Raw genomic sequence first — 24,733 nt, 5'->3', positions numbered from 1 at the left:
GATGAATAAAGATCATTAATTGTGTCTAGATGGCCACTCATAGGCTTTTAAGACCTCAGACACTACTCACCATATTGGCAGGTAGAACATAAACTTTATGCCAATGGACTGGATTGTCCAAAGAGACCATGGCCCGAGCCCCCAAACCAAAAGAACTAATCCTCATGGGATTTTTTAAGCCTATGTGATTCAGATTCAACGCCATGTACTGAGCCTCTTGGTGTAATGCTATTCCTATTTATTAACTAACACCACTTACTGGCCTGAAATAATAAAAGGAATCCTAAATACATTTAATTTGTGCACAGAAAATAGAGTAACCCGTAAATAGGATACATGTTACTACTACAACTAAATTAATAATTGCTATAACTTTTGCATACTTTTCATCTGCCAAGTTGCTTATGAACGTGAATCCCTGATCACTAGAAATACCGTCCTTGGTGTGATGGGTCCTAGCACCAAGACCCATCCATTCAACTGATTCATGAATGTGACGGAGCATACACTGTTGGTTCCCTATCACTCATTGCCTACTTCTTTCTGATTCATTGGTTGCAATGTATCCAGCCCTATAGGATGAATTGTCATAGATCCAAGCCATACCCCTTTGCCAATAATTGTTGTAGGAGTGAGCATATGACTCAGTTCTGACCAGTCAGGCATAAGGAAAGAACTGCCGGGTATTCAGGGAGAGCCTTTCCTCCCTGATGTGAGAATAGTGCTCAAGGAGAAAGGTCCCTTGCACCCCCATTCTCTGCCTTCCTACTAGGGACATACTCATGCGAGGAAACAATGCTTGGAGATGAGCAGCTATTCTGAAATCATGATGAGAGACAATGCTGACCCAGTGAGTATGGCAGAAAAAAAAGAAAGACCTTGATTCTTTATGACAATGTTGATCTCCAGACCAGCACTGAGATTGTCCACCTCCAGTATCCTAGTTAATAAATAATATGTGATCATATGGTTTAAGCTGTTTACTTTCAATCAAGAGCATCCTAACAAATACAAATAATGATAAACTCTTTCCAGCTATGCACATAGCTATTCACAGACATCCCACTCCTCCCCATAATTGTTACCAACAAGAGAGTATACATTAGGGATAGTCTAACAAGCAGACATAGCCCTAGTGGCACAGTGGTTAAGAACTCCACTGCTAACAAAAAGGTTGGCAGTTTGAATCCACCAGCCACTTCTGCAAAACCCTATAGGGCAGTTCTACTCTATCCACAGGGTAGCTATGAGTCGCAATCGACTTGATGGCAACGGGTCTGGTTTAACCAGCACACAGATAAGAATAAGTTAGTCTTCTTAGGAATGGAATCAGCAGACCAGGGGAACATTGTTTTGCTTATAGCCAAAAGTTTAAGTTAGATGAATGTTTACTAAATAAAAATTGAAATTAATAAATTCTTGAAAACTTTCAGGAAATTCAAGTCTAGAAGTAATGGTTCTGAGTCCTGGCTCCAAACATAATTCTTTTTGTCTGTCTCTCTCAAGACAAGCATATACAAAAAATATATATTTGCGATAGCACAGAGCACAAAAAGAAAATCCCTTTGTTTGACATTGTCAAATACAAAAATAGATCCATGCCAGCTTCAACTCTGTACAAATAGTGTATGCTTTTTTTCAAAGAGGATTCAGGTTTATATATTGATCTAAACCTATTATTAAGCATTATTGTTTTCAGAAAAAGTAGAACAATTTTTGTCAGCTTCAAAGCTGGGATTATACAAAGACATTCGATCATATCTACTATAATTTTTCTCACAAGTATATATATAATCACATTAATCAGTTTCCAGCAAGTATGAAAGAATATGAAGTAATGTCTAGAAGCTGTGATAGAGGATATCATGGAAGGTAGGGAAATGGTTGCCAGACATGACATCAAACAAAACATTTTATGTGCAGTTAAAGATATCCACAACTGATTGTCCCACTGCAATGGTAAAATTTTCTTTGGTTCCTTCAGGTTAATGAGAATCCTGAGCAATTCATTAAAAACAAGCATTTAAACAAGATGAAATGATACAATGTTTAGAAGACCGCTGTATTCATACTGTCCACAATGAATACAGGCTTACATAATTGGGCATGATTTTAGCAAGAATTCACAAATGCTCCAGTTTTATAAGCACGATATCATTGAAAGGATGCAACCAGGGATGTTTCTTCTTCAGTTCACCTTGGATGATTTATTTTAAATGACTGCATACAAACCTGATTTAAAACATGCTCAGTGGTTTATATAAATTTGTAACAATATATATTACATATGAGGAAAAGAATATATACCTATTCACTTGGTCCAAATTTTGTTGTTGTTTTGTTTTGTTTTTGTGTTTCCTTTACCGAGCACTTACTTTTAGAAGCTCTACCAAAGAACTCTCTTATGAGAAATACACCAGATAATAGGTATTTGGGGGCTCGACCAATGTGACAACTATGAAAGACCTGTCATAGAAGACAAGGGCCAGTTAAACTGGTGAAGCAACAGGAATGAAAGTCAGAAAACTTCAGTTCTCCTCCTGGCCCTGACACTAACTACTATGTACCGTGGGAAGAAACTACCTAACTTATTACGATAACTAACATTTACTTAGTGCTTGTGGTGTGATAGAAATTTTACCAAGAATTTAAAAGGGATTTTTTATGTTCTAGATCCCACTTTGGTGAGTGGCGTCTGGGGCCCTGAAAGCCAGAGAGCAGCTGTCTAATATGCATCAATTGGTCCCAACCCATCTGGAGCAAAGGAGAATGAAGAACACCAAAGACACAAGGAAAATATTAGCCCAAGAGACAGAAAGGACCACATAAACCAGAGACTCCATCAGCCTGAGACCAGAACTAGATGGTGCCCGGCTACCACCAATTACTGCCCTGACAGGGAGCACAACAGAGAGTCCCTGACGGAGCAGGGCAACAGTGGGGTGCAGAACTCAAATTCTAGTAAAAAGATCAGACTTAATGGTCTGACAGACTGGAGGAGCCCTGGAAGACATGGCCCCAGGACTCTCTATTAGCCCAGAACTGAAAGCATTGCCGAAGCCAACTCTTCAGACAGGGATTGGACTGGACTTTTTTTTTTTATAGGACATAGAATGACACTCCCGAGGAGAGTGCTTTTTGGCTCCAGTAGATACATGAGACTAGATGGGCAGCTCCTGTCTGAAGGTGAGATGAGAAGGCAAAAAGGGACGGGAGCTAATTGAATGGACTTGGGAAACCTGGGGTGGAAAGGACAGGTGTGCTGTCACATTATAGGGAGAGCAACTAGGGTCACATAACAATGTGTGTGGATTTTCATATGAGAAACTAACATGAACTGTAAACTTTCATTTAAAGCATATATATATTATATATATGTGTGTATATATATACACACATATATATATTATATAGGGGTTTCTCATTGAAGCAACATATTTTTCCTTTTTGGGACTGAAAATCATTGGTCTCATTTTCACCTCAGGATACTGAAGAGCAGAACTTCCATCTAAGTCCACATAGATAAGAATTGGTAGAACCAGTATTTAAGCCTATTCTAATCCCAAAACCAAGCATGACCACATAGTGCTTCCCTCCTCTCTTAACCTCACTTTCCTTTTGTATACAATTAGAAGTTCCAATAAGATAATTTCTAATGCTCCTTTCTGTTTTAACATCTTTTTAACATCTATGTTTCCAAATACTGTGCCCTTAAACAACTTATAATACAGCAAGAATGATGTCTTCAATATGAATATATATACATATATTATGGCAAAGTTCCATTTAATAAACATTAATTCAGTACCATGGATTTACCAAGTATAATATTATGACACATAAAACATGGTACATCAAACCATATATAAAAAAATATTCAAGGAGGGAAAGCTTCCAGTTGACAAGTGTCAACAGATCGTTTTACTGATACAAAACAAATGCTAGGATGGAGATATTCTTAGGGCATTTTTATGAGGAAGCACAAAGGACTTATTCCGTCTTAAAATAAAAGGGGATGGAAGAAGAGGTCAGAAAAATCTTCCTCCAAAAGGCAATGTCCAAGGTGACACTTGAACAGTGAGTAGGAGTCAGCCAGAAAAGGAGGAAATGGAAACTACAGGAAAAAAAGGTACAGAGCAATGGAACAGAATGATACTTGTGGGAAACAAATATTTTGATGTTGCTGGAGTCTCACATGTGAGGCAGGATATAGTACATGATGAAACTAGATAACAAGGCAAGGCTACATCATGGAGGAATTTAAGTGTTAATTTTAAAAGCATAGATTCTACCCTATAGAGTCACAAGCAGCAAATAAACTGCACATGTATCACCTTTCCCTAACCTGTGCCCATGCCAGTCATCACTAAAAGATTACCAATCTTACCCTACTGAACCTAGTCACAGTCTGACAATCCTCCTCAAATCAGTGCTCCAAGCAACCAACCTAATGACTGGACTTTGCGATTAAGATGGATCCCATCTGCCATTCCAACTATAGTTGATAGGCAGCTTACCATATGCTAGTGTTGGGCTGGCTGTGTACAGTTAACCAGGGAGCTTGTTAAAAATATAGTTCCAAATTTAGTATATCGTGAATCAAAATTGACTCATTGGCAATGGTTTTTGTTTTGTTTTGGGGGGCGTTGAGTAGGGCTCAAGAGTCTATATTTTTAATAAGTTTCACAGGTAGTCTTAGTGTAATGCCAAGTTTGGGAGCCTTTTGGGACAAATGGAATGACATAACTCAGAAGTTAGAAAGTGGTACCCCTTAAGCTACATTTGACTTTCAGATAAGTTTTAGAGGTTTGGCTAAATGATTTTTGTACTTTATATTGGTTATGAATATTTAAAAATTGGGGAAAAATCACATAAAAATCAGGATTTCTTGCTTCTTTTAAGAAATTTGAATATCTGGACTTCCATTCCACCATGGTAACAACCAGCTAGAGTTGACCCAACCTGCCTCTTTTAGATGGAACATGCACTTACTATTTTGTCACAGTCCTTTTTGTTCTCTGATGTCTCCCTACCACTGCAAATAAATAATCATTGCTATTTGCCATTGTGATTTTACTGTTGTTTTGATAATTCAGAGAGTATGTAGAGATAAAAGGAAAGTAAAATATTTATTGGGCGCTTGTCTTTGTCAAAAGCAGGAAAACAAATGACAGACCAAAAAGGTCATGTGTTTACATTAAAAAAAAAAAAAAAAGGGTGTTCTGATATAAATAGCCTTGGAGGTAGAAAAGTCAGTGATATTAGGGCATCAAGTACTGTCTCACGAAATTTCAAGAAAGATTAACGATGTCCTTGTGCAATGGCTTCGCCAAACAACTGTAAGTCAATTTCACAATTTTAATGATACCAAGGAAGTTTCATTCTCCCACTGTTTTCTCATACGTTAAAAAGCAAAAGTTCAGTAGAATTGCACAGAAAGAAAGTCCAGCCCAGAACATGACACTACTTGCTGCAGTGCAGAATTTAGTATGATAGGGCTGGGTGCCGTTTGTCAGCAAAATCTCCTCATTACAACAAGGCTTCAGCTCTAATGAGGACCTCGACATTATCCTAAAACATGTGCTATGGCAAGACCAGTTCCAAGTTTAGTGGTTTGTGAGCAATCCTATTATACACCCTAACTATCTGTGATCTCGTAATTGGTACTCCAATTGTAATCTAAAAATACAAATTATCTTAGGCTAAGTTTTAGAAGTAATCACTTCATTACACTTCATGGCAAGCAGTTCTATGTGAGAAAAGCCACGACATTTTTAAAAAAGTTTTAATTATATAAATATATGTGAAAATATTCCAGTTATAAACATTTTAAACAACAATGAAATATGTTGTTGTTCTTGTTAGGTGCCATCGAGTCGGTTCTGACTCATAGCGGCTTTATGTACAACAGAAGGAAATACTGCCGGCTGTCCTGCACCATCCTCACAATCCCTGCTACGCTTAAGCCCATTGTTGCAGCCACCATGTCAATCAATCTCATTGAGGGCCTTTCTCTCCTTCAATGACCCTCTGCTTTATGAAGCATGATGTCCTTCTCCAGGGACTGATCCCTCTTGACAACATGTCCAAATTATGTGAGACAAAGTCTCGCCATCCTTGCTTCTAAGGAGCATTCTGGTTGTACTTTTTCCAAGACAGATCTGTTCCTTCTTTTGGCAATCTATGCCATATTCAATATTCTTCTAAAACACCACAATCAAAGGCGTCAGTTCTTCTTCAGTCTTCCTTATTCATTGTCCAGCTTTCACATGCATAGGAGGTGATTGAAAACACCTTGGCTTGGGTTAGGCACACCTTAGTCTTCAAGGTGACATTTTTGCTTTTCAACACTTTAAAGTGGTCTTTTGCAGCCAATTTGCCCAGTGCAGTGCATATTTTGATTTCTTGGCTGCTGCTTCCATGAGTGTTGATTGTGGATCCAAGTAAAACGAAATCCATGACAACTTAAATCTTTTCCCCATTTATCACGATGTTGCTTATTGGTCTACTGGTAAGGATTTTTGTTTTCTTTATGTTGAGGTGTAATCCATACTGAAGGCTGTGGTCTTTGATCTTCCTCAGTATGTGCTTCAAGTCCTCTTCACTTTCAGTAAGCAAGGTTGTGTCATCTGCATAACACAGGTTCTTAATGAGTCTTCCTCTAATCCTGATGCCCCTTTCTTCCTCATATGGTCCAGGTTTTCAGATTATTTGCTTAGCATACAGATTGAATAGGTATGGTAAAAAGGATACAACCCTGAAGCACACCTTTCCTGACTTTAAATCATACAGTATCCCCTTGTTTGGTTCGAACAACCACCTCCTCTTGATTTATATACAGGTTCCTCATGAGCACAATTAAGTGTTCTGGGATTTCCATTCTTTGCAATGTTATCCATAATTTGTTACAATCCACACAGTTGAATGCCTTTTTATACTCGATAAAACAGAAGTAAACATCTTTCTGTTATTCTCTGCTTTCAGCCGGGATCCATCTGAAATCAGCAACGATATCCCTAGATCCACGTCCTCTTCTGAATCCGGCTTGAATTTCTGGCAGTTCCCTGTCAATATACTGCTGCAGCTGCTTTTGAATGATCTTCAGCAAAATTTTACATGCGTGATATTAACAATGTTGCTCGATAATTTCCACATTTGGTGGGATCACCTTTCTTGTGAATGGGCATAAATATAGATCTCAGTTGGTTGGCCAGGTAGCTCTCTTTCAAATGTCTTGACACAGATGAATGAGTATTTCCAGCGCTGCAGTCGTTTGTTGAAACATCTCGATTGGTATTCCGCCCATTTCTGGAGCCTTGTTTTTCACCAATGCCTTCAGTGCAGCTTGGATTTCTTCCTTCAGTACCACTGGTTCTTGCTCATATGGTACCTCCTAAAATGGTTGAACGTTGACCAATTCTTTTTGGTATAGTGACTCTGTGTATTCCTTCCATCTTCTTTTGAAGCTTACTGAATCTTTTAGTATTTTCCCCATAGAGTCCTTCAATATTGCAACTCAAGGCTTGAATTCTTTCTTCAGTTCTTTTAGCTTGAGAAATGCAGAATATGTTCTTCCCTTTTGGTTTTCCACCTCCAGGTCTTTGTATGTGTCATTATAATAGTTTACTTTGTCTTCACGAGCTGCCCTTTGAAATCTTCTGTTCAGCTCTTTCACTTCATCATTTCTTCCTTTTGCTTTAGCTCCTCGACATTCAAGAGCAAGTTTCAGAGTCTCTTCTGAGATCCATTTTGGTCTTTACTTTCTTTCCTGTCTTTTTAACGACCTCTCGCTTTCTTCATGTGGAATGTCCTTGATGTCATTCCACAACTTGTGTGGTCTTCAGTCATTAGTCTTCTGGCCTTGTTCTGATTGATGATATTGAGCTTTTCCATTGTCTCTTCTCACAAACGTAGTGATTTGATTCCCGTGTATTACATCTGATGAGGTTCATGTATATAGTCGCATTTATGTTGGTGAAAAAAGGTATTTTCAATGAAAAAGTCACTGGTCTTGCAAAATTCTATCATGTGATCTCCGGCATTGTTTCTATGACTAATGCCATATACTCCTACTACCGATCCTTCTTCTTTGTTTCCAACTTCAACATTCCTATCACCAGTAATTATCAATGTATCCTGACTGCATGTTTGAACAATTTCAGACTGACCCTGCTGGTATTTGAATATCGGTGACAAAGCTTCCAGCAAAACGCAAGCCCCTACAATATGGCAAACTGACAGACATGTGGGGGACCAGAAGGTATAGAGAATAAAAAGTGAAAAATCTACCTTAATCCCCACCCACCTCAACCCTACTCTGACACACACATACACTCACCAACCCTGCTCTCCTTATCAGAATCATTCTAAATTAACACGTAGATGTGCATTTTTCCAGGCATTTTCCTATGTACTTTTGGTTAGCATATTTCTCTTCAAATGGAAACACAATATACTTTTTTGTTCTGCAGCTGTCATTTTCATTTAACAATGTGTTGGGGGAATCTCTCTATGTCAGAATTTACCACATGGTTTTAAACCCTTGTGTAGCATTCCATAGCAACCGTTCCTCTATTGATGACTATTTAGATTGTTTCTACTTCTTTATAATGTTGATATTAACTCCTTAAACACATATCTTTGTGCACATGCCCGAGTATGTAGAAAAGAGATCTAGAAATGGCATTTGCCAGTTCTAAGTATATGTATGATGTAATTTTTTAGGAACTCACAAATTACGTTCGAACTGCAGTGTATGATTACCTAATTTCCCATGCTGTTTGGCAATTAGAAATCATTAAATGTTTGCCTACCTGAAGAACAAAAATACAGCTCTTTGTTAATCTGCACTTGAACACGTTTTCATGTTTTTAATAATCATTTGTAATTCTTTAAATTTTTATTAGATTATCTTTTCCTTCTTAATTTGTATGAAATCTTCAGATATAAAGGCTACTATCTTTTTATTATATGTGTTGCATTTTTTTTTAAACCAGACTGACAATTCTCTTCACTTTGTTTTTTGCATATATTGCAGAGAAATTCTGGATTTTTAAGGATTAAAATCAATTATGGCTTCTGAGTTTTGTGAATTCCTAGGAAAGTTTTACCTCCTCAGGGCCACAAATATATCATCCTTTATTTTCTATACCTTTTATTACTTACCAGGCCTGTTGGCCTGGGGTTGAGCCTATCACTAGATGGATGTGGGTTTGTAGCCTTCTTGGAAAACTTGATGGATGCTGGACACAAGCAGAATTCTTCAGGGTACAGGTGGCGATATGTGGTGCACAATTAGGAGGCAGGCTCCTCTACAACCCTTAACATTATCCAGTCTGAAAGTCAAGTGGTATTGAGAGTGTGGAGTGTCAAGACACAGCACCTTAGAATGACATTTCCATTTAGTGCACCCTCAGCATTGATACAACTCCTCTCCAAATCAGGAGAGAGAGATGTCTCATTGTGACTCTATATGAATGCTCGCTTTAAAAATAATAATTTTTTTAAAAAGTATGATTATTGTTAACAATAGTACTATTGTTAATAATAAGAATAACAAGAATATTATCAGTTATTAATAACAACAATAATAATAGCAGTAACAACAATAATAATACCTAACATCAAGTACTTACTATGTACCAGGCACATTACATGTATCATCTTATTCTCACAGTAAACCTATGATGTTGGCATTACTACTACTGTGCCTGTCACCATCTACTCACATTTCCTGAAAGTGCCACAGCTGGTAAATAGAAGAGCCAGAATTTAAATCAAAATCTGTCTGACTTCAGAAGCCAAGGTAATAACCACAGATTTATCCTGCCTCATGTTTGGATGGTTTATAAAATGCCCCCTGGGAATGTCCAAAAAACAACTGGAGGCTGATGTCCCCAAATCTGGTAAGTAGGGATTTGTGTCATATAAGTTGAGCACTAAATCAATATAAATAGATTCAAGCATTGATATGGAATAGTACACATGCAAAGATACCAAAATAAGTTTAAGATCTAGATGTGAAGAAAAAAAAATTTTTTAAACGATAGAAATACTAGAAACACCAAGTGATTTTCTTAAACAATTTGGAAGAGGAAATAAAATGTTTGACTATCAAACAAATCTCAGAAACCACTTTAAAAAGATAATAAATTCCACTACATAAAAGTCAAAATTTTGTGCATCACAAAAATGACTGCAAAGACGTGAGATAAATAAAAATCCTGGGGAAAAAAAAATTTGCAACTAATATTACTGGTAAAAACTCAATAGTCTTTTAAAAAAAAAGCCAATAGTCTTAAATGAAAAGAGTTTGCATAACTTAACAAGACCAAGAATCAAATTAGGAAAAAATGAAAGATTAATATTAATATTAATAGGGTAATACAAATGGTTCTAGAACATGAATTGTTTTTCAGTCTTGTAATTTTAAAAATGGAAAATAAAATCATGAGATGTCATTACCATCTACCAGTTTGGCAAAGAAAATAATCTATATTGAACAGAATTGAGAGAAAATACCCTCTTAACATTACTGGTATGTTGATATAACCTCTGTGCAGGGCAATTTTACAAGATTTTTCAAAATAAAGTTGCATATACTCTTTGATGCACAAATTCCATATTTAAGTATGTATTATGGATTAAATTGTGTCCCCCAGAAAGGTGTCAACTTGGCTAGGCCATGATTTCCAGTATCGTGTGATTGTCCACCATTTTGTCATCTGATATGATTTTCGTATGTGTTGTAAATCCTATCTCTATGATGTTAATGAGGTGGGATTAGTGGCAATTATGTTAATGAGGCAGGACTCAATGTACAAGATTAGATTGTGTTTTAAACCGATCTCTTTTGAGATATAAAAAAGAGAAGACAGCAGAGAGACATGGGACCTCGTATTATCAAGAAAGCAGCGCCAGGACCACATCCTCTGGACTCGGGTTTCCTAGGCAGAGAAGCCCTGAGTCCAGGGGAAAACTGATGACAAGGACATTCCCTCAGAGCTGACAGAGAGAGAAGGCCTTCCTCTGGAGCCAGCACCCTGAATTCGGACTTCTAGCCTGGTCAACTTTGAAATAATAAATTTCTCTTTGTTAAAACCATCCACTTATGGTATTTCTGTTATAGCAGCACTAGATAACTAAGATGGTATGATTCTACATATATGATGATGTATGTACAAAGATACCTGCTGTCACATTTATTGTAATAGCAAAGATGGGAAGCAATTTAATAGCAGACTAATTAATGGGATTAAATAAATTACAGTATAGCCATAGCCCAGTACCATCGTATAAGGCAATAAATACCTTTGAGTCGATTTCAACTCATAGCAACCCTATACGACAGAGTAGAACTGCCCCACAGGGGTTTCAAGGAGCGGCTGGTGGATTCGAACTGTCAACGTTTTGGTCAGCAGCTGTAGCTCTTAAGCACTGTGCCACCAGGGCTCCATAAGGCAAACATTACAGCAATATAAAATAAGCAGCTTAAATAAACTCAGTTATTCCTAAGTTAAAAAGCAAGGTACAGAGGAAAGTATAGATTGTGATAACATACATGAGTAAAAATTGTATACATATGACTCACACATACACTCACACACAGAGAAAATATCTGGAAGAATTCATAAGAAAATGGACATATTAGTCGTCTTCAGAAAGGGAAACTGAGTGCTTAGGAAATAGCAGTGGCAGAGAGATTGATTTTTCACTATCTACTGGTCTATACCTTTTAAATTTTGAATTGAGTACATATAATACCTATTAAAACTTTCATTATTAATGTTATAGGAAAATTAACAAGAATATTTTCACTAGGTTGGGTTTTTTTAATAGAAAAAATATTGATGACTTAAATGTCTATCAATAAAGTTATTTTTTAAATGATATCTGGAATACCACATAGCTGTTAAAACTGATTTTTTACAGATGTTTACTTTTAAGATTAAAAAAAATTAGGTTACCATACAGTATGTATAATACGATCCCAATGTTGGTAAAACAAAGCTGTATAAGTGTATGTGTATACATGCATGAAGATATATTTGTGAAAGAGGGCCTGGTATTTCACACACTATGAATAGCTACCTGAGAAATTAGGGGTGAGAAGTGGGTGATCACGCTTGAGTTTTGTTTTTCTTTTTCCACTTATGTGTTGTTTGAATTTTTATAAGATCATAGTTACCTTTACGATTCTTCATAATCTCATAATACTTAAGTCATAACTTAAATCATTGAGACTTTGTTTGTGTTCAGGGCTGGAGAAACCAGAGACTTGGTTTGTTGTTGTCGTTAGGTGCCATTGAGTCAATTGAGACTCAAAGCGATACTATGTGCAACAGAACAAAACACTTTCCTGTCCTGCTCCATCCTCACAGTCTTCGTTATGCTTGAGCCCATTTTTGCAGCCACTGTGTCAATCCATCTCATTGAGGATCTTTCTCTCTTTAGCTGACCCCTCTACTTAAGCAAGCATGATATCCTTCTCTAGGGACTGGTCCTTCCCGATAACATGTTCAAAGTATGTGAAAGGAAGTCTCACCATCCTTGCCTTTAAGGAGCTTTCTGGCTGTACTTCTTCCAAGACAGATTTGTTTGTTCTTTTGTCAGTCCATGCTATATTCAATAATCTTCGCCAACACTGTAATTGAAAGGCATCAATTGTTCTTCGGTCTTCTTTATTCGTTGTCCAGCTTTTGCATACATATACCAAGCCAAAAACTAAACCCACTGCCATCAAGTCAATTCCGACTCATAGTAACCCTACAGGACAGAGTAGAACAGCCTCATTAAGTTTCCAAGGAGTACCTGGTGGGTTCAAACTGCTGACCTCTTTGTTAGCAGCTGTAGCACTTAACCACTACACCTCCAGGGTTTTCGCATGCCTATAAGGTGACTGAAAACACCATGGCTTGGGTCAGGCACACTTTAGTCCTTAAAGTGACATCTTTACTTCTTAACAGTTTCAAGAGGTCTCTTGTAGCAGATTTTCCCAATGCAATACGTCATCTGATTTCTCGACTGCTGCTTGCATGGGAATTGCTTATGGGTCCAAGTAAAACGAAATCCTTGGCAACTTCAATCCTTTCTCTGCTTATCATAATGTTGCTTATTGGTGAAGTTATGAGGATTTTGTTTCCTTTATGTTGAGGCGTAATCCATACTGAAGACTGTAGTCCTTGATCTTATCAGCAACTACTTCAAGTCCTCTTCACTTTCAGCAAGCAAGTTTGTGTCATCTGCATTACGTGGGTTGTTAATGAGTCTTCCTCCAATCCTGACACTCCCTTCTTCTTCATGTAGTCTAGATTCTCGGATTATTTGCTCAGCATACAGATTGAGTAGGTATGGTAAAAGGATATAACCCTGATGCACACTTTTCCTGATTTTAAACCATGCAGTATCCCTTTGTTCTGTTTGAACGACTGCCTCTTTATCTATGCATAGCACAATTAAGTGTTCTGGAATTCCCGTTCTTCACAATGTTATCCATAACTGGTTATGATCCACGCAGTCAAATACCTTTGCATAGTCAATGAAACACAGGTAAACATCTTTCTGGTATTCTCTGCTTTCAGCCAGGATCCATCTGACATCAGCAATGATATCCCTGGTTCCATGTTCTCTTCTGAATCCTTTCAATGTACTGATCAATCCACTTTTGAATGACCTTCAGCAAAATTTTATTTGTGCGTGGTATTAATGATATTGTTTGATACTTTCACATTCTCTTGAATCACCTTTCTTTGGAATAGACATAAATATGGATCTCTTCTGGTCAGTTGGGCAAGTAGCTGTCTTCCAAATTTCTTGGCATAGATGAGTGAGCACCTCCATTTGTTGAAACATCTCAATTGGTATTCTGTCAATTCCTGGAGCCTTGTTTTTCACCAATGTCTTCAGTGCAGCTTGGTCTTCTTCCTTCATTACCATCAGTTCTTGACCATATGCTATGCTAACTTGCTAATTATATAATATTAAGATATGTTACGTATGATTTTTCTTTGAATTTCCTGGTAATGGATGTTTTCCACTGTGTTATCTACATGATATATTCAAACATTAGTAAATACATAAAAAATCACTAAGAAATATTTATTTGTTTGCCATACGTTAAAGTTCATATGCTGAAATTAACCCATGGTCAACCTTTTAGACCTCTATGAGAAGGAATGCTTGATAAACAATATAAAGCACTTGTGGGTTAAAAACAACAACTGGGATTTCAAATTAAGAAGAAAACAGTCTCAATTCTAACTCCAAATTTTTACACAATATATTCATACTTTTGAAACCCTGTGTCAGGCCAATTTACGGATGGCCTGATGAGCCACAGGAAAATAGTCCCACTTAGCTCATGAATCTAAAATAGCTACTCCAAATAGTTATTAATGCAACTTCTCCAGGCATCTGCCTTACCCCAAGAGAGTATCTTACCCATAAGTTTGAATCTTGCTCAAAAGCAAAATAGGTAGATTGATACCATGTATTTAAGAGAAGCTGCCTTGTAATGAAGTCCCCTGGGTACTTTATAATCAAAATTCCTTACCCCAGAGAAGGCTTGAAATAAATTCACTTGAAGAAAATTCTTTTCTGTAATTAATAGAGTTTATTAGGGAGACCATGTTCTATAGAGTTCACTACTGAATAGCATTAAGCATCCTAAACTACAAGAAGATTTTCATTTCCAGATATTGTTTAATCCCAGTTATCAATGGCCAGCATGCATGTTTTCTACATGTTCTTTAAAAAAAAAAACCATTGCCGTCTAGGCAATTCCAATACTTAGTGACCCCAGAGAACAGAGTAGAACTGTCCCATAGGGTTTCCAAGGCTGTAAATTTTACAGAAGCAGACTGCCACATCTTTCTCCCACAGAGCAGCTGATGGGTTCAAACCACTGACCTTTCAGTTGGCAGCCGAGTGCTTCACCACTGTACCACCAGAGCTCCTTTCTTTAGTATACCTGAATCTTTAGTTGTATTCAACAGATACGAATCAACAATGAGTTTTCAATTTTCAAAAGAAATCACTTATTTATCTTGTTATATCCCTAAAGAACTAATCGTGGATGAGAATGGACTGCTTCAAGGACTGAAGAAGGTTAAATCAAGTCCTGATCAAAGTTATTCAAGTATGGTTCAACTTTGATCCAAGGATGTGGGTATTTAACTTTACTGTTTTTATATACTAAAGAACATACAGTATGTATTTTTTTTTATTGTGGTAAAATATACATATATGGAAACGCTGCTGGCATAATGGTTAGTAGCTACGCCTGCTAACAAAAAGGTCCGCAGTTCGAATCCATCGGGCACTCCTTGGAAACTCTATGGGGCAGTTTTACTCTGTCCTATAGGGTCTCTATGAGTCAGAATCGACTCGACGGCAATGAGTTTTTTTTTTTTTAAATATACATATATATGTAGATAGATATAAATATAGGAGCCCTGGTGGTGCAGTGGTTAAAGTGCTCAACTGCTAACTGAAAGGTCAGTGGTTCAAATCTACCAACCACTCTGCCGAAGAAAGACAAGGCAGCTTGCTTCCATAAATATTTATACCCTTGGAAACTCTATCGTGGCAGTTCTCAGAAGCCCCCCATCTTGTTCTCTTTCAGCCTCAACCCCCTTCCCTCACCAAAGGTAACTACAGTCCTGCCTTTGAATAATATGCATGATCTTCCCCTGCTTTTGAATTTCATATAAATGGAATCACACAGTTTATACACTTTTGTCTTTGGTTTTTTTTGCTCTCCACCATCTCTACCACTTGTCTGTTTGTTGTACTATGGTGGCTTACATGTTGCTGAAATTCTTGAAGCTATGCCGCCAGCATTTCAAATACCTGTAGGGCCACCCATGATGGACAGATTTCAGGATCTTCCAGACTAAGACAAACTGGGAAGAAAGATCCTTGAGCTACTTCTGAGAATTAGCCTATAAAAATCTTATGGATCACACTCACACAAAATATATGCATATGAGTTCTTATCAAAGCTCTGTCAAGAATTGACTGAGTACCCAAAGGAAAGTCAGTTCCTCTCAATGGGCATCACTTCCCTCATTTTTCAAAGTGATGGGTTATAATTAAATTTTCTCTAAGGTTTCACCAGATGTAAGTCAATATAAAGGAGTGTTTAAGAGACCATCCTCGATCATACATACTAGCTATATAACTTTAGGCAAATTATTAACTTTTTGTGCCTCAGTTTCCTCATTATGAAAATTAGGATAATATATATAAAAATATTGGGAGTTGTCAATGAGTTAATAATGTGTCAAGGGCTTAACACATGCTCAGTAATAATGATGACAATGACAAAGAAGATGATGATGGTGGTGATGATGATTTTATGAACCAAGCATTGCATAAGGAGAAGGCAAGATAAAAAATGCTTGGATAATCTATAAATTGCATAGAATTCTAAAAAAAAAAAAAAATGAAGTTTCATTGTATATAGTAGTCCAAAGGAGAAATTCAATTAAGACTTTTTGCAATATGTCTCGTGTACTTTTTTAAATCAATTTTAAGGCAAGTTATGCCTTAAAAGTAAACACTTTTCTTTGGACAAATAAATCCCTAGTTTCATTAATTATCTGAACTATCAAAATTACATTGAGTTTAATATTTTGCTTCAAGTGTAGGTACTGAAAAACAGCCAAATGTAAACTTTTTATTGGAAACACAAACTTATTGAAAGTGGTATCAAATATATAATTCCTTATCTTGTTTTTATCCATGCTTTTCTTTCCACCATCCTTACTTTATCATTTGGTTATAAAACATTGATCATTAAAGAGTGGGCCTTTTATTCAACTGAGTTATGAAACATGAGACTGGCATGTAGAAGATGTAAATGGAAGCCGAGACATGTGCATTATATTTCTAGCTCTCCCCATTGTCTTACCTTGCTACCCTTGGTCAAGGTTATGAATTGCTCTGTGTCCAAATACATGATTCTTAAAAGAAAACTATAAGTATCTTTCCCACATCATTCAAAGAAAAGCAAGAATCTATAGTTGATACCTCATCTTCAGAGTCAAAGATCCAGCCTTCCTTGGTAATTAACATATTAAGAGTCTTCAAAATCTCAAAATCAAGACCTCGTGGATCTCTTTTTTAGTCCTCTTTTTTTTTTTTATCATGAACAGAATTACCATTAACAAAAAATTTTATTTTATAAATGCGCCCTCAGAAATATTTAGCTACAAACTCTTGCAAACAAAGACCCTCCACAGGTCAATGAAGTAGCCATGCGCCACATAGGAATAGGAGTTTTTAACACCAAGATCCATAACCCCTCTGCTCAGATAACTAGCAATGTCACTCTTAGTTGAATGTGCCCATCAGTTCCTTTCCTGATTCCTAGGGCCTCCTTTCTCATTAGTGTAGCTAGTCGCTGGAGAAGCATAGCCTCGTGACTGACAACATGAAGTAACTTAGACAGGCCTACAGGAAGTGCTGTTTTCCCAAAAGATGGTGAAACTCCAGCTTGATGTTTTCCAGCTCAAGTCCATGTCCCTCTGGGACTGTGAGGATATAAGATTAAAAGCCACTCCCTTGAAAAAAAAAAGGCCACTCCCTTTTGGTTTGCAGGAACCCTGTAGCAGATTAAGGACTGGAGCTATTAGCAACACATTACAGTCCTATCAGTGTACACAAACCAATAAGAGACGAGAGAAGATAAGCAAGAGTAAGGGATAACGTTATTTTCAATTAAAGGTATGGTGGTCTGCAAAACAGGCTGTTAAACTCAATCACACTCTTAGGGAGAAATTCAAATTAACTGTGTTTGTTTCAAATTCTTTGGTGTGTCCCTTAACATTTCCGAGGCTACCTCCCAGTTCAGGTGGATAAAACCAGGCCTCAGCAAAATTATCAATAGGTTATTTTGGTTCAAACCTAAGGCCTGAATTGTTTTTCTGTGAATAAAGTACATGAGCTTTAATTAATAGACTCAGTGACTTCTATTTTGGGTGCTTAGAGGCTCATTTTTATGTATTGTCTGGATGTTGTTTTTCAAAATTTGAGATTGCTGAATTAGTGAGCTATTGTAGCTAATAAGCACATTTATTATTGCTCACACAGTTGTTCAGTCATCTCCGTGTCTATTAAGACTGTCAGGAAGTGTAAATTTCCAAAGAACAAAGGCTCTGCCTAAGCCACTCTCACAAGTCCTGCTCAGCATAGGCCATATAGCAGGCACATCCTTAATGTCAAGTAATAGCAATGAAAGAGCTGTCTAGTGACAAAAATTAAAATCCATATTTTCCCACTTGACATAGAGCTCCATGAGGGCAAAAACAGTGGCTCCTTTACCTTGGACCTTGCAGGAATTTGAAATACTGGTGGCAGAGCTTCCAGCATCACAGCCACACACAAGCCACCACAGTATGACAAACTGCCAGGCAGGTGCTTTGGACATGTCATCAAAAGGGATCACTCACTGGAGGAGGACAACATGTTTGTTGAAGTAGGGGGCCACTGAGGATGAGGGAAACATTTGGTGAGATGGATTGGCACAGTAGCCTCAAGGATAGACTTGAACATGAGGGTGACCGTGACCAGGCAACATTTCGTTCTGCTTAAATAATGTCTTCATGAGTCAGAGCGGCCTCCACTGCAGCTATCCACCTACCTATCTACCTATCATCTATCTACTTATCCATCTCCTTTACCTTTGTAATGCAAGCACTGAATTCAGAGCCTGGCATGTTGTATATTAGTTGCCTTAATCACTTATTTCCTGATAGTGCACAAGTAAATTTCCTGACAATGAATAAATTAACCCACTCATAAAACAATGCAGTGTGCTGCAGTGATTAGAACACTTTCCCTCTCTAAGTCCGGTTTCCTCATCTCTAAATCAAGTATAATAATCGCTCTCCTGCAGGGTAATTGTAAGGAGAAAATGAAATAACACATTAACACAGGACCTGGCCCATAGCAAATACTCTGAGGGTGTTTGCTGAGCTAGAGTCTTAGAGACTTTTTACTGAGTTAATAGGCAAGGAAAGAGCATTGAGTTCTACCCATTGGCAAAGTTTACTTGGATCAAAACAGAAGGTGGAGATAAACTTTCCCTAGTTTTGGAGGACAGACTAAAGGCATAACAGCAAACGTTTTTGAGGAGAGCAACTTGCAACAGTCTAGACTCTTCAAGCCATATAATGGGCGTCAAGTTGTTCAAGGACACTAGGTAGCACAACTGAAACTCAGGTTTCTAAACCTTCTTGGGCTAGCACCTCCACTCTGCCCAGCCAGAAGACTACTACAGTGAATCCCCATCACCAGCTTCACATTTCAAGAGCCTGAATGTTTTAGAATTATCCAAATCCCTTGTGTTTCTCTTTTTCTCCTTTAGATACAATGCTTATTTTAACTGATACCATTCAAACCTGCTTCAGGGAAGTGGCAAAGCGAGAGAGAGAAAATTATAGCAAAATCTATCAAATTTATTATTTACTAGCTAGAAATAGGGCTAGTGGGACCGAAAAAGGTGGCATCAAAACCACCGTTTTTAAACCATCCCTATCCCCTGTTACTCTGGTAAATTGAGAGGGACTAGGACTATTCTTCTCAGGTTCTGAAAGATACAAAGTATACTTTTACTCAAATTAATAAGCTAATGAATTTAGAGTGTACTTTCCTCTTTGATAAAGGAATCTGAGCCCAAGGTTAGTGAAATAAAAATCTTGAGCAAAGTGACAACAACAAAACAAACAAAACCAACTTCTCAGAGAAAGTCTTTTTCACTGTGACAAAAGTCACAGTGATGGAGCTAATGATCAAATTTATTAAATTTCCCAGGTTGGCACACCAGGTCCGCTCATTTACCACAACAAGAGAGCACCCTGTGTCCGCGGCTCTGAGTTTTATTTTGGATTATTTTGAGAGGGTAAACACATCTTCTGCTCTAAATGGTGACAACATGTGCCACTGAAGACATTCATTGCTTACCATCTGGGTAACTTCCCGGATATTCAACAGCACTTATCGGTACTCATGTGGAGGCTTTGTTTGATGACAATCAACTTAGTCTCGTGTTGGAACAGCACTATCACTCTGTCCCACTGCTCAATATGATTCCTGCTGGGTTCCAGGAATTGTCCCCAGTGTGATGTCTCAAGAGCAATGAAAAACTGCCCTATTTTGTATGCCTTTATTATTATTATTATTTCAAAACCATCAAAACAAATTATGGACAGCAAACGACTTTTTTTTTTAATTCACCAAGCCCCTCCCCCTCAAGCTGTCAGTGTCAACTGCAGCCTTAGATGAGAAGAAACCAGAAACAGTAGGGTGGACAAAGAGAGAATGAAACACTGAGGCATGTAATAAAACACTAAATCCTTCTGACCAACATCTGTAATCCCAAATAGCTATTCTCAGGCTCAAAAAATGCTCAGAATCAGTCTCCTTTAGAGGCAAAATACATGGCAGCCTAATGGCTTGGTCTGAGGGGTGCCTGCAGTCCTTCTGCCCCCAAAACACTCACCCTGTCATTTTCCATGGTCCTAAAATCCTGTTTCTAAGGTTTTATTATTTGGGGTGAAGGTGTATGGCTTGTTAGGATAGAGATACTCCTAAAACTCATTAATATTAGGCCACAACCCACTTACTCTACATCTCACAGGCAACCCATTATCAAGAGTGAGTTCTGATGGGGGTTTTCCTCAGTTTCCAGAGATACCAGACTGGAGCTTTTCAAACTTTGGTGTCCGCACAGATCACTTGGGGGATCGTGTTAAAGTACAGATTCTGATTTAGTAGGTCCAGGGCAGGGTCCAAAGTTGTATATTCATATAAGTTTCTTCATACTAATGCTGCGGGTGCATAGACCACACTTTGAATAAGTAGCTCCAGGATACTTCCCAAAGTCTCCTAGATTGGGACTCAAGACCAGGGATTGGCAAACTTCTGTAAAGGGACAGAAGATAATAAATATTTTAGGATTTGTGGACCAAAGGGTCTTGGTTGCAACCACTCAACTCTATAATCATAACAAGACAGTATCCATAGACAGTACATTAAAAATAGGGGTGGCTGTGTTCCAATAAAACTTTACAAAAACAGGTAGCCAACTGGGTTCAGCCATGGGCCATAGTGTGCTGACCTCCTGCTCTACACACCAAGGCAAGAAGAGCAACCAGTAAGCTTGTGACACTCCCTCCATCCCCCCTCCAAAGTCTTATACATAATTAAGGATGCCTCAGGATACAGGGGTCTGGAAATTTGTCACAACTGATGACACAGAGCCTGAATAAGTGATATCAATACATGTCTTTAAAAAGAATAACAGTATTAGCTAGTATGTATTGAGTAATTGCTATATGGCAATCAATAAAGGGCTTAACATAAATTAATTTTTTAATCCTCACAACAACCTTGGGATAGGGATACTAGGGATACTATTACCATCCCCATATTCCAGATGAAGAAATTGACACACGTTAAATTGTCTAAATTGTCTAAGGCTTTATTAAATCTAGGCAGACTGGCTCTAGAACTGCACTCCTTGCTACTGTGCCATACAGCCTCTCAACAAATTTGACATTTGCTTTGGAATCCAAATTCACATTAGAACTGTGGCATTATCTTTTTATTGAGGAACATGGTTGGCTTCTACTGCCTTCAGGTCTTAATCATTTTGTCTCTGGATTGATTCCTCTATTTCCAGTCTTGCCCTCCTCTAAATCTAAAGCATTCTCCACATTATGGTTATTTTTGATTCACTTGTTCTTTTCTCCCAATTAGCCATCTTTAATCTTCTGGAGAATAAGGACAACTGTGCCTTTTTTTTCTCTAGATTCCCAAGGTCCAACAGAATGCTTAGCACCAAGTAGGTATTTAACAAATACTTAGCACCCACAAGTAGATCAGGGGAAGTCATTTCATCAACCCTTAAAGTGCTCTCTCAAATATCACCTCCTCCATGAAGTTTTTCCAAAATCCTGAGGCTGGCGTAATATCTCCTTACTCTACTTCCTAGCTCTATGGTTGTAATTTTTTGTTTTTGAATATTTTACTGTGGTTTGGGTGGCTATGGTCATGATTTATGGTAACATTTATTGCACTGAATTCTTTGGAGGGAGCAGGTTAATACATTTCTGACTCCTCAAAGGCAGAAACAGTGTCATTACTAGCCTTGTATCTCAGAGCCTAGCACACCTGGCATATAGTAGGTTCTCAGTAAATATTTGGAGACTAAAGAGGAGCCCTGGTGGCACAGTGGTTAGAGTGATCAACTGCTAACCATAAGGTCAGCCATTCAAAACTCACCAGCAGTTCTTCAAGAGAGGTATGTGGCAGTCAGCTTCCATAGAGATTTATATCCCTTATGGGGTCACTATGAGTCTGAATCAATTCATACATAGCGGGTTTGGTTTGGTTTTGCTTAAATGAAGAACAGCACTTTTGGAAATGCTTGGAAACACTGTTATTTCATATAAAAACTGTCTTAGTCATCTAGTGCTGCTATAATAGAAATACCACAAGTGGATGGCTTTTACAAAGAGAAATTTATTCTCTCATAGTCTAGTAGGTTACAAGTCTAAATTCAGGCTGTCGGCTTTCTCTCTCTTCAGCTCTGGAGGAAGGTCCTTGTCATTAACCTTTCCCTAATCAAGGAGCTTCTCAGGCTCAGGGACCCCAGGTCCAAGAACGCACTATGCTTCCTGTGCCGCTTTCTTGGTGGTATGAGGTCCCTGTGTCCCTCTGCTTGCTTCTCTCTTTTATATCTCAAAAGAGATTGGTTTAAGACACCATCTAATCTTGTAGATCTCATCCATATAATTGCCACTAATCCAACTCATTAGAGCATAGTGGTAGGATTTACAACACATAGGGAAATCACATCAGATGACAAAATGGTAGACAATCAGACAATTCTGGGAATCATGACCTAGCCAAGCTGACAGATATTTTTGGAGGACACAATTCAATCCTTGAAAAAGACTAATATCCTTACATTGATTGAATGACAACTGAAACTGACTACTACATCAATATTAGAAAGCAGCTGAAAATTAGCAATTTGCTCTAATAGTCCTTACAATTATTTGGTTACTAAGCACAAACTCTTTCAAAAAATCACAAGTTATTTTTTAAGTCACTGAAATAATCTTTTTAATGTGTTTCTACACTGGCCCCCCAAACTCTAACCCCTAACCAGCAATCTTGTGAAATCTGTTAATTTGTGGTTATTTTAATTCCTACAGTACTTGACAGATTAAAACAGTTTTATAATTCTGATTTCCTGCTCCATGCAGAATCTAAGAATTTGTGTTTAGATTTGAGTTCTGGATATATGCTTAGCCCAGTCCAACAAATGCATTTGAAGGAACTACTGGGGCTCCACATCTGCTATCAAGCTCCAGCCTCTGCCTGACCTTTTGAACTGATTACAATTCTCTTTCCTGCAATTTCCAAATCCTTCTCAACACGTTGCTTGAGACAAAAAAAAAAAAAAAAGTTCCTGCAAAGTCTACTCCAAATCATGTGTGTCAGAGTAGAACTGTGCTCCATATGGTTTTCAGTGGCTGACTTTTCAGAAGTAGATCACCAGGTCTTTTTCTGAGGTACCTCTGGGTGGACTTGAACCCCCAACCTTTCAGTTAGCATCTGAGCATGTTAACCATTTGCAATACCCAGAGACTCCATTGATCAAGACAGATGCTATCAAATAACCAGATGAGATCTAGGAAGTATTCTGATGTCCAAGATCTGTCTGCCCACATTGCTGGCCTACCGTCCATGACATATTTACCCAAACACTGTCACTCTTTCGCTCCCATTCTTTCATATATATCTGAACCGTGGTAACAGCCCTGGTTCTGAAAACCTACAACAGTTATCAAGGTCCTTCTTTGTCCCAGTGCCTTGAAGTTTGCACTGCCCTTTAAACCATTGCAGGTCTCCAGGCTTCAATCTTTTGCCTAGACTTTGAGTCACTTACTCTTCACAAGAATTTTTCCTCCTGATATGGGATTCAGAAGATTTGGTTCTAAAACTCGAACTACCAAGCTCTTGCAGTTTGAACTTCAGTAAGTGAAATTCCCTATGCTTCTGATTCTCCAAACAAAAAAAGGAGTAAATACTGAGAAGACTACTGGGAAACATGAACAAAAAAACCCTGAGAAGAATCCTGAAGTCCTGCTAAGCATGTACAATCTTCATCCTTTTCTTCAGCCCATCATCACTAACAGATTAAAAATCAGACAGATTAAAATATTTTATAACTCATTGTGAATTATAAATCACTGTGAGTACAATATTAGTTGATTGTCCTAATAGGACCCAAGTCCCCAAGGAGTATTTATTCCCTTGATTATGGGAAGTATTTAGAAGATGGGGTGATTCATACCTAAGATGTGTAATATTCTCAGCTCCAACCCTCCACCCTATTGCCCATGTTTAAGTCAGTGACTTTTACTAGATACACCTGAAACTCAAGGAACCAAAAAAAAAAAAAAAAAAAACCCAAACCCATTGCCATTGAGTTGATTCTGACTCATAGAGACCTTATAGGACAGAGTAAAACTGCCCCACTGGGTTTCCTAGGAGCTCCTGGAGGATTCAAACTGACAAGCTTTTGGTTAGCAGCCAAGCTCTTAACCACTAAGCCATCAGGGTTTCCACTCAAGGAACAGCCACATTCAATTGTTTATTGGTGTAAATTAACTTAAAAATGAGTAATATCTAGTCGCTAACATTTGTTGTCTCCCTC

This window comes from Loxodonta africana, chromosome 6, assembly GCF_030014295.1.
Source record: "Loxodonta africana isolate mLoxAfr1 chromosome 6, mLoxAfr1.hap2, whole genome shotgun sequence".
Lineage (NCBI taxonomy): Eukaryota > Metazoa > Chordata > Mammalia > Proboscidea > Elephantidae > Loxodonta > Loxodonta africana.
Note: the sequence above shows the minus strand (reverse complement) of the source record.